Source organism: Medicago sativa, chromosome 5, assembly GCF_051527215.1.
Source record: "Medicago sativa cultivar Bolivia chromosome 5, Bolivia_mono, whole genome shotgun sequence".
Lineage (NCBI taxonomy): Eukaryota > Viridiplantae > Streptophyta > Magnoliopsida > Fabales > Fabaceae > Medicago > Medicago sativa.
The window spans coordinates 10,263,734-10,275,553 of record NC_140753.1 but is presented as its reverse complement, the minus strand read 5'-3'; the positions used below and the strand labels follow the sequence as shown (position 1 = coordinate 10,275,553).

Below are 11,820 nucleotides of genomic sequence, written 5' to 3'. Positions count from 1 at the left end.
ATGTGAGACTAGTCACTCATACTTTATTTCCACAAATACAATAATTCTTTTATCATTGATCTTTATAAATTTCTTTAGTCTTTATCTATTTTTAACACCCAATATGAAACAAGTATATGGTGATATATTATATATAAAATAACAGTTGTTAGAAAGCCTCTACTTTTGATTTAATAATATGTAGTGTGTAACTTGCACTTTCATTTTCATTTTCCAGAAGGTGATTGCAAAATAAAACACTTACCACCAAGAGAAACAAAAGAAAGAAAGAAAAGGAGAGAAAGAGACGACAGGAGACAACAAATAGAGAGAAAAAGAAAGGGGAGAGAGAGAGAGAGATAGATAGAGAAACTGTGGAAGCTTTCAACCAAAACCACATAAGAGAAAACGATGTCTGAAAGCTTTACATCATCCTTTCATACCCTGCAAATCTAACAGGTACATATATATCATATATCTGTTGTATCTACATGTATATATTAATCAAACATACACAGATCCATCATCAATTTAGCAAACTTGAAAATGATTGATGAAAACAAAAAAATTCACCATTTTTCTATTTCTTCACTTAATTTCTACTAGACTACCTAGCTAGCTATACATATTTAATTATTTATCTTTACACTATTTTTGGATTTTGTTACTTTTCTGTCCTATGAATATTAATGATAATTGAATTATTGGACAGTGGTGTATATATATAAAATAAGGTGAGAATAACTATAAGGAGGTGGTGGTAGTTGCTGAGAAAAGAAGATGATTTTAACATGGGAATAGCAACACTAGGACCATTTCCTTCTTCTTCTTCCATTGTTTACTTGAAGACACACCAAAACCAAAGAAACTTTGATTGTTCAACTTCAAATTCTATGTCCCAAGATTATCAGCAAGCAATCTTCGGCTTCTCCTCGAATGGATTCGAGAGATCATCGTCGTCACAGCAGCAGCAGCAGATCCAAAGGGACAAAGTTAGGCTGCTACAAGGGTTGAATTTATCAGAAGGAGAAGGAGAAGAAAGAGGAGGTGTGTATGAAACAGCAGGTATGTTATCAGAGATGTTTAATTTTGCTGATCCTTCAACAGCTGAATTGTTAGAAACCGCAACGTTTCGTTCTTCGTCTTCTTCTTCTTCAAGACAACATCCACAACCAACAGGTTCAGAAAATGATTGGTATGGTAATAACAGACAAGGGATGCAGCAGCATCAGCAACAGATTTCAAGCATTCATGTAGCAGCTGATTCAGCTGCTGCCATGCAACTTTTTCTCATGAACCCTTCTCAATCTCATCAAACAACAACTTCATCATCTTCTCCTCCACCACCTCATCATCAAAATTCTTCAACTCTTCACATGTTACTCCCTAACCCTCCTAATAATACCTTGCAAGGTTTTCCAAATTCTGGTAATTTTGGACAATTCACATGGAATAGTACTACTACTCAAGAAGGAGGTGTTGTTGAAGGACAAGGTGTTCAAGGTCTTTCATTATCATTATCTTCTTCATTGGAAGCTGCAAAAGCCGAGGAAGAATTGCGAATGGGAGGAGGAGGAGGAGGAGATGGTGGTAGTTTTCTGTATAATAATTACAATATTCAAGGTGGAAGTGGAGGACCATCTTCTTCATCATATCCGTACAAATTAAATCATCAACAAGCATTGAATTTACAATTGCAAGGAGGAGGGACCATTAATGGATACCAATTATTACAAAGTCATAATCAAGGTCAAGGATATGGAAGTGTAGTAGTAAATGTTTTAAGAAATTCAAAATATATGAAACCTACTCAAGAATTGCTTCAAGAGTTTTGCAGTGTTGGAAGGGGTCAGTTTATTAAAAAGACTAAGTTCAATAGACAAAATTCATCAAACCCTAACAATTGTTCCTCCAATGTTGGTGATTCTAATCCTTCTTCTTCATCAAAAGACACTCCTCCTCTTCCTTTGTCAGCTGCTGATAGGATTGAACATCAAAGAAGGAAGGTCAAGCTTCTTTCCATGCTTGATGAGGCATGTAATCTCTCTCCCTCTCTCTCCTTCTCTCTTCATCAAGGGTCAAGGTCCCCCCCCCTCCCCATATATTTTTCTTCATATTTATTTAATTCATAAATAGTTATCTTTATGTGCTTATCAATTTGGAGTAAAATTCATATTTTTGTTTTTGCTACATCTTAGAATTCAATTGATACATGGCTGTTTACAAAAAAGACAATTTAGATGCATTAACTTATGTGTTTTTGTATGATTCTTCATATAAAATATTTATAACTACTAATGAATTCTTAAATTCAAAATTTTCTCAAAGTTTGTTATAACCATTAAAAATGAAATTTATGTGAAGAACCATATGAAAAACACTTAACTTTGTTCAAATTTTTTTTACCCATGCATCTAACCAGATATGGAATTATTGTATATTACATTTTGCTATGGTAGTTTTTAAAATATCTTCAAAATTATTTATGCGGTAAGATGTGGTTGATGCATGCGTAAAACTTTTTACATTGACAATGCATACCAATATAAAATTCTGATTAATAATAATAATAATTTTTTTTGAAGGAAAATAATAATAAATTTGTTACTTCAAAAAAAATAATAAATTTGTCAAAAATAAATAACTAACAATAAAATAAATAAATAACAATAATAAATTAGTTCTCTTCTCCGGCTGGTATCTTTTTTTGGTGGTGGCCGAGGTTCGAACCCCGGACCTTGCATATATTATTGTCCATACCAACTGATATATTTTGTAAAGAATGTATATTTTTTTATTTGAGAAAGAAAAAAGCCGGCTGGAACAGTAGGAATATCCTCCTTGCATAGGATTAGTTGGTGGGGGAATTTGTCTTACTTTATTGAAACTTGTTTTAGTTTTTTAATCAATCTATTTAATTGGTAGGAGGTGGGTATTTTAATAGTATTAATTTTGGGTTTTGTTTTAGTTTGGTGAAAACCATGAAATGAGAGTACTAACCATTAGGAGAAGAGAATACGTCCATCATGAAGCGACATTCCTCCTGTTTCCAACAGAAGGCACTCACTCACTTGCTCAATATTGGCTCACCATATCAATAAGTAACGTAGCAAGTTGTTATCAAATGTCATTTCCACCTTACGTATCCAAATATACCTATCATAGAAATATTTTACAGTGAAAGCCTTTGTTAAGATATCTCACTTGACAGGAAAGTGATTCACATATGATCTGTCTTTTCTTTCTTTTCACTTTTTATAAATAAAATTCATCCCTTATTCTATCCGTTCTCTATTATAAGCTAAAAAAACGACATTTTAGATTTATTGAATGAATGATGTATGCGGTCATTAATATAGATCATATATATCATTTATTCAATAAATTTAAAAAGCAGTATTTTGCTTATAATAGTCATCGGAGAGAGTACAATGTTAAAGAAACCATCAACCCCATTTAAAATCCACAATGAAATTTACCTGAAACCTATCAATTGTAAAAGTCGAAACTTGAATCCAAGTCGCAACAAGAGTTGACCATATGTACCAACAAATATTTGGTAACCCAAGATATTCTTAAAACAAATAACTAAATACTTCATCATTCCTTAATCATTATATTGTTGATATAAGTTGTATATACTTGAATCCTTCAATTTTTTTTGGTGAAAGTTTAATTTCTGACCGATGCACATGAAAAAAACATAAATTGAAATATGTTTAATCTTTCAAATAAATTTTAGTTACTTTAAATTAGTTTTTACAATTGCATGCAGAGATATCTTTAGTTAATTACCGATCATCGTTAATAATTTATAATGAATATACTTGATACAGGTGGACAGGAGATACAATCACTATTGTGAACAAATGCAAATGGTAGTGAACTCATTTGATGTGATGATGGGTTTTGGAGCAGCAGTTCCATACACAGCACTAGCACAAAAAGCAATGTCTCGACATTTTCGGTGTCTAAAAGATGCAATAACAGCACAAGTGAAGCAAAGTTGTGAGTTACTAGGTGAGAAAGAAGGTGCAGGAGGAGGTTTAACCAAAGGTGAGACCCCTAGGCTTAAAGTACTTGAACAAAGCCTAAGACAACAAAGAGCATTTCACCAGATGGGTATGATGGATCAAGAAGCTTGGAGACCACAAAGAGGCTTGCCTGATCGTTCTGTCAATGTTTTGAGAGCTTGGCTTTTCGAGCATTTTCTACACCCGTAAGTTATCGCGTCTTTTCCCTAATCAACCATTTATACTATACTTACATCGAAAGTGATATCAATAATCACTCGACTCTATATTTTCAACACTCACTCTTTTATATTAAGTCAAATTTGATCGGTCTTACCATTTTGAAAACTGATTTTACATGATATATGCTGCCTGAATTTTGTCTTGTAAATGATGAAGCGTTAAATATAAAGTGTTAAAAGGGAGTGTTGTATTACTCTAGTGATGTTAGACTAAAACTCCGACTTAATCGGTAAGTAAAATACTAATATTACACGTGTTCGAGCTCCGTTAGTACCTTTATAGAGAGCTTAATGTAAATACTTTTGTAAATATTTTTTGAGTCTGAAGGTCTTTCCTATTTTAGATTGGGCACCATTCCATCACCCTAAATTTTTATTATAAAAAAATTACTTGTTTTCTTACTTACTCTATCTCAAATATAAGTCAAAGTTAGTTAGAAAAAGTTGATGTATTTGATTCAATATTTGGATCAAATCATTAAATTTTTTGGCTAATTTTTACTTACACTTGAAACCTTTGTAGTCTCTCTAATATTTTATAACAAGTCCTTAACATTTTACTCAAACTAGACGGTGTGTTTAAATTGCTAAAAAAGTTAATATTTTTATGATTTTACACAAGATAGAAAATTTAATATAATATTAATAAAATATATTATTTATGTTTATTTAAATAAGTTCGTCGTGTCCTCGTGAGTTTAACTCAGTTGGTAAGGACAATGCATTAATATATGCAAAGTCCGGGGGCCACCACAAAAAAAAATAAGCCCTTCAAAAAAAAATTATATGTATTTAGTTAGACGTTTTTAACTAAATAGGCTTTTAAAATATTATTAATCTTGTTTATTTAAAAGAAAGTATGCTGTAAGTTTGAACTTGATGTAGGCTACACCGTTGGCTTTTTTAAGTCGGTATCTCTCTCTCTCTCATATTCTCACCATATTAATTAGATTATCATACTCTATCTATTAGTAGTTAATCATCAAAGCTAGCTATTTTTTTAATACTGCTAAAAAAGGCTATTTTTTGAATAAAATCTTCAAAGATATCTAATGTAACACTGTTAAGTAAAATGAAATGCTCCATTTTAATACAAAAAAGAAGACAAGAAATACATATGTACACCATTTTAATACAAAAAAGGTAACCAAAAAGTAGAGCTAGCTAGGTATGATGCTGAGATAATACCCCCATAATGATCTTTTTCATTTAATTTGCCAAATTACACTAAAAAGGTAACCCACAATACTAAGGTACTGTGATCATTAACAAGGAAAAAAGCAGCAGGGAGGGCTTCTGAAAAGAAAAAGTGAGTAGAAGAAAAGAGAGAATTGTAAAAGCCATAATTTATGTGTCGTATCCATAAGACATCGTTTAGAGAAACAGTAATATAACAGTGTCCTTTGATGTTGTCTTACCAGCAGAAAGGCCAAAAGATTCACATAATAGAATCAATGCATTAACTACAAAACATCCAATTCTCATAAAATAAAAACTACAAAACATCCAACAATATCACTATCACTATTTAAAACCTAGATAGATAAATAAACAAATGTATCATGGACACTTCAATTTTTCTTTCATCTACAATACATGATTGATCACATAAAAAATTATGATAATTTAGTTTAGTGAATGTTTAATTTAGATCATGTAAATTATTTTTTTAATGAAAATATTAATAGGTACTCCCTCCGTCCCGGAATAACTGACTCATTTTCTAAAAAAAAGTGTCCTAAAATAACTGACCCATTTCAATTTTCAATACAACTTTCATCATTCCCAATACAATATAACACTAAATAATACTACCTCCGTCCCTAATTATAAGACCCTTTTGAGAATTTTCTTTGTCCCTTTTTATAAGACCTCTTTGCTATTTTCAACTACATTAATTATTTCTTTACATACATGCCCCTATTTATCATACATATTTTTCTTCAATTAGCAATAAATAACATATGGAAAACATAAATTAACTCTCTCTCTTAAGGATAAAATTGTAAAAACAATAGTAATTACTAACAACTTTAATACAAATATCCACTTTCTTAATTCCCGTAATTTTAGCAAAAGGGTCTTATATATAGGGACGGAGGTAGTACTACTTTTATCATTCTCAATACAATATATTCCACCTTCCCCTTTATTTATACATTTTTCTTAATATGTGTGAAAAACAAAATTGTGTCAATTAAATTGGGACAGAGGTAGTAGTTGTTAAATTAATATTTACTCATTTATGATTTGTCAGGGTTTAAATCCAGAACTTCCAATGCGCGTTCAAAATTGTGAAATTATAACAAATCATTTAGTTGAATTAATCATGGTTAAATCATAAATTGAATTAACCATCTATTTTATTAATAGGTAGGGAAAAAAAAAGTGTATATGAATATTATTAGCCATAAATAAACTGATTAAAAAGTATAGGACCAGTGATCATGATCAGTGTATACAGTGATACCTCTTTACTTCTGCTATGTCAGCAATAGGACATAGATCTTTCTTTCTTTCTTTTAGATTGTCACGCCCATGAAAGGAAAAAAGAAATGTTTGAAGCAGAGTTAAGGGTACAAAAAGCTTTCATGTCTCTTTATATGGTTAAGGGAAGGACTTTGATGTCATTTTCTTTTGGTCTCTTTCTCAGGTATCCAAGTGATGCAGATAAGCATCTATTGGCACGACAAACTGGGCTATCACGAAATCAGGTTCGTTCATTCTTAGCTTTCCACAATGCAGTGTAGAGTATACATTAGAATTCAGATAGAGACAACCATGTAAACTGTATAGTTTTAATTAATCAATTCATATAAGGCCCACATAAACATATTCACGTAAAAAAGAAACTATGAAAAGGGGGACCAGCAGTAAATTTAATTCAGATGTAACTTACATCATTTTGGGTTTTGGTTCTTTTGTTTCTTTGTCTTTCTTAAAGAAGCAATGTTTGGTTTTTATACCTAATTTGTTTTTTTTAGATAAATTCTTACTTTTATTTTTGTTGGAACATTTACCTCATGGCATAATTAATTGTGAAATTTAATGAAGTGATGTAAGTAGTGAAGCAAGAAATGGGACATAAAAATGTGCTGTTTTGGAACCAATTAACTCACTCTCTTGACTATCTCAGTTACTCCTTTTTGACATTGTCTCTCACATTTCAATTTCCTTCACCCAACCATACAATTGGCAACCATAAATATGGGAAATAAATGTGTGGTTTGGGGATCTGGCTTCCCAGGCAACCACCATACCCCAAGTTAGGGTTTTAAGAGCCTTAAAACTTTGGCTAAAAGAAAGCGTAATATGTGCCTTTGGAGTATGCGTTAGCATTTTTCTTAGTTATAAATATATCATAGATGTTTGTTTAGTCTAAATTGAGGACTTCAAATACTCTTTGACCTTAGCTTAAACATTTTACTTCATCATCCAAAAAAACCTTGTACTCGACAAAATTTGATATATTTTACTCCATTCATTTCTTTTTAAGTGTCACTTTTTGATTATGTACATTATTCGCATAATCTACTTTGATCGCCTCAAACGGAAATACAAGCTTAGATTTGTATTAATTTGTTAATAAGACAATGCATTGTTTTTGTGCACTTATTTTCATAAAGACGGAAATTTTGTCTCACTCTCCAAAGCTCAAACGATATTTTATACTATGTTCCTAATTTTTTTCGTTACATATCTGGATTCTGTACTAAATCACTATCGTTGTGTACTTTCCACATAAACCAAAATCCAGAAACTTTCTTGCATGCATCATATACTATATAATATAATATAGTGTCATGAGTAATTAATGGTTGAATATATAAAACAAAAAGAAAAAGGCCTACAATTAATTTCCTAGCCTTATATTTAGGCCTACATGTACCCTGCAATGGTGAGTTATACGGGGAAGGACCGGAACCAGACTTAAAGAGGTCATCTATACATTTAAAATCATTGTCCTTTTGTAGAAGCAAACTGCTGATGAATAGTTTCAAATTCACATTAATTTGTCATTTCACTTTCATTTGAGTCACACACAGAGAAGATACCTTGGTGCCTAATCATAGTCTAGCATGGTGCAATAAACAATCAATTATCTAAAAAACAAGTTTTCAAGTATCTTTTTATTTTCTTATAGTAATTGTTAATTATTATGTGAAATTACAAACTTAAGTTATCATGCTCATTTTAGCTAACAAATGAGCAGACACTTAACCGTAGTGACTCAAGCTGAAAGCACAATAAGCGAGATGAGAGTGCCCGTCTTCTGGGCTTAGCTCATTATAAAACCGGCAAAATTAAGGGGTGCGAGCTCCCGAGTATAATTGAAGGCTAAACTTGTAAACCGGACCACAACGCTTAAAAAAGCTTGTATTCTATAATCTACAACATTGAGTAATACAAAACTATAACAATAGTCATTTGGTGTCGGATGCAATAGGCCGAACTTCGTGTTCAATCGTTAAACTCGTGTACTGTTTATTTATTTGCTTACTTTAGAATTCCAAGACTTATTTGCTTACTCTAGAACAAGATTTGTTATTCTAACTTTAGTTAAGGTTAATGCTAAGTATATTTAACCAGCTCCTATGTGTTATGCATATGGATTTGGATTACATGCAGTCAGTAGAGATTAGAGATCAGACTGACCCATTAAGATTGGACGGTCCAAATTTAAATCAATTTTTTTCATTAATTAAATTGCTTTAAATTTAGACCGCTCAATCAAATGCACTCCAAATCCGTTATTCATATATATCTCTTAGTATTTTGTATGCTATGAGATTTGTAAAACTCCACCGGTGTATGAATTATCTGTGTATTGTGTTGAATGGTTTGAATGTGACTGCTTCTTCTTCTTCTTTTTCAGGTATCAAACTGGTTCATAAATGCCAGGGTTAGATTGTGGAAACCTATGGTAGAAGAGATGTACCAACAAGAACTTAATGAAGCAGAGGTTGAAGCAGAAGAAAGAGAAATGAACCAAAGCAACAGCAACAACAGTGGTCACCAAACACAAACACCACCAACATCAACAGCAACAGCAACAGAGCCACCACCACCCCAAAAAAGATCTGATATCAATGCAGCTGAAAACGACCCTTCACTAGTTGCAATCAATAGACAGCAAGACTTCTCAGAAAACCAAGCAATGCAATCCACAACCACCATCAACACCACCGTCTCTGAGGTGGTTCCACCCTATGATTCAGACCTGCCACCACACAGATCAATGGCCATGGATGACACGTGTCGATATGGAAGCTTAGATGCAGAAGATTATGAAACAGGTTCTGACATTGGATCATCAACTCTTATTAGGTTTGGGTCCACTACTACTGGTGACGTGTCACTCACGTTAGGGTTACGCCATGCTGGCAATGTGCCTGATAAAAATAACTTTCTCTATTAGAGATTTTGGAAGCATTTAAATTCTTCCATTATAGGAATTTTAAGATGCTTTATTATGTAATATGCAGCATCAAATTAAAACACAGCATTTTTTGTACTTTAATCAATTAATATCCTTCTGTCTTTTATTTGTGTTGTATCAGGAATTTTAAGGACAGGAAAGAAGGTAATACGAGATATGGAAAAAGGTAGTCTTATGTGTTAGCAATAATATCGATAGGTGTACAGTAGGTTGTTTAATTTCTATGATTTTTGTTTAATTTCCATGATTTTCCCAACATATTTATGTACTCAATTGTTTAAGGTTTGTAGTTTAGTCTCATCATAGAACTTGATTTGGTCATGTTGCAAGAATAACATATCTATGTTAATCTTTTGAATAAGATCAATCTTCTAACGTCCTTGTACTTTTGAATAAGATCAATCTTCTAACGTCCTTGTACCAAAGAAAAACTGATTATTTTTACGATAAAAAAGAGAATACACGTGTATAAGCAAAAATAATTCACATTAATGTCAACTAATTATAAACTCTTGTGAAAATCCAACTTGAGCCCGAACACTAATTCAAAAAGTAATAAATTTGTGCTACGGTTTGTACGTTTGACCGTTTAGGTCACTGACATAAACTGAATACTACACGATAATTTATTAGTTATAATTAATAGACAAATAAGATTTGATGGAAAATAATCAATACTAATATGAGATAAATAAAGATTCTTAATAAAATACTTAATATGAGACGAATGCTGAGTTATGAATGGATATTACTTTTTTTTTATTTATAAAAAAATAGCTATGAATTGTAAATCTATGCATACTCCTCAATCTCGTTGAACGGTTATTTAGAATATGCATTTCTCGTTTGTACCATCTAATGGAAGAAAAGAAATAGGCATTTGTTGCTTAAGAACGATTTAAAACGCAATTTTAAAAACCTTGATTAGGAAGTGTTTAGCTAATTTCCACATATCCACAAACTTGTCAATTAGTTTTTGTTATGTGTATTAATGTTTGAATAGAACATATTAAGAGGAATATATTGCGCTTATAGCGCCGTAAACACTTTAGTTGGTAATTGCAAGGACAATATTATGTAGGGGTTGAAGTTTGAACTCCAGACTATTCACTCTCCACATTTACCACTGCAACCATTAGGTCACTTGATAAAAAAAAAAACACTGCACATGTATAAAACAAAAGCCGAGCGTGTTTCTTAAAAACTAAAACAAGAACTTGCAAAGCAACAAGCACTTCTCACCTAATATATTTCTTGTTTGAGAAACATTGCATTTAACAAAACGAAAGAGAGTCTTCATTAGCTACATCCAATTAATTCTTATCAATTACAATTTACCTGGTTGTTCTACTGCAACGATCAAAATTGCTTTTCGGAACATTCATCTTTAGTAATGATGGGTTTGTAACCACATTTGGGATCCCTCCAAATGTACGAAATTGAAATGCTCCAATTTAGAGCTTTTGAGTTTCACGGTAGGTATGTCGCAAACCAAACACATACCAAGTTAAAGAATTTGGGTTAAGATATGTCGCATTATTTAACTCGACCTGGTCGGATCCCCTATAGCCGTTGCATGGTGCAGCAGTTGTGAAAACTATTTGATATGGACTTGAAGGGATTCAGCCTATGTTTGGTATTATGGTTGGTATGCCTAATTCACAGTGATCCATCATGGTTTTCTAAAAGCTACACTTTGTAGCTTTTATAAAATCAAGGTGAATAACAATGATTTTAAGATACTCACCGTGATACCAAACATTCACTAACCAATCTTCTTGTTAGATTATATTTCAGATAACGAGAAAGACGACCAATATATAACTATATACTACTTTAATCAATTAATATCCTTCTGTCTTTTATTTGTGTTGTATCAGGAATTTTAAGGACAGGAAAGAAGGTAATACGAATATATCACATACAATGACTCAACTCTTTTCCCCTAGCTAGAACTATTCCCAAAACTACACCTTCATATGTATATTAAGTTATTAACCCTATGAAATCTATAATGTTATCTAAAGATTCGTAGATGGCCAAAAGACTGAATCTCAAATCAAAGTAAGACTTTTTCTACCAACATAGGGATCACACATGACATGAAGTAGCAGAATAAAAGAAATAGATCATTAGCTATAGTAAA

At 31.9% G+C, this 11,820-nt stretch overlaps 1 pseudogene across 1 annotated transcript; it reads left to right on the top strand.

Moving 5' to 3' along the window:
• Positions 1–262: 262 nt before the first annotated feature.
• Positions 263–9,839, top strand: LOC146919892 (BEL1-like homeodomain protein 4; annotated as a pseudogene). The gene is made up of 5 exons (XR_015011627.1): positions 263–438; positions 692–2,012; positions 3,816–4,198; positions 6,888–6,948; positions 9,111–9,839. The product of XR_015011627.1 is annotated as a BEL1-like homeodomain protein 4 (transcript).
• Positions 9,840–11,820: the final 1,981 nt, after the last annotated feature.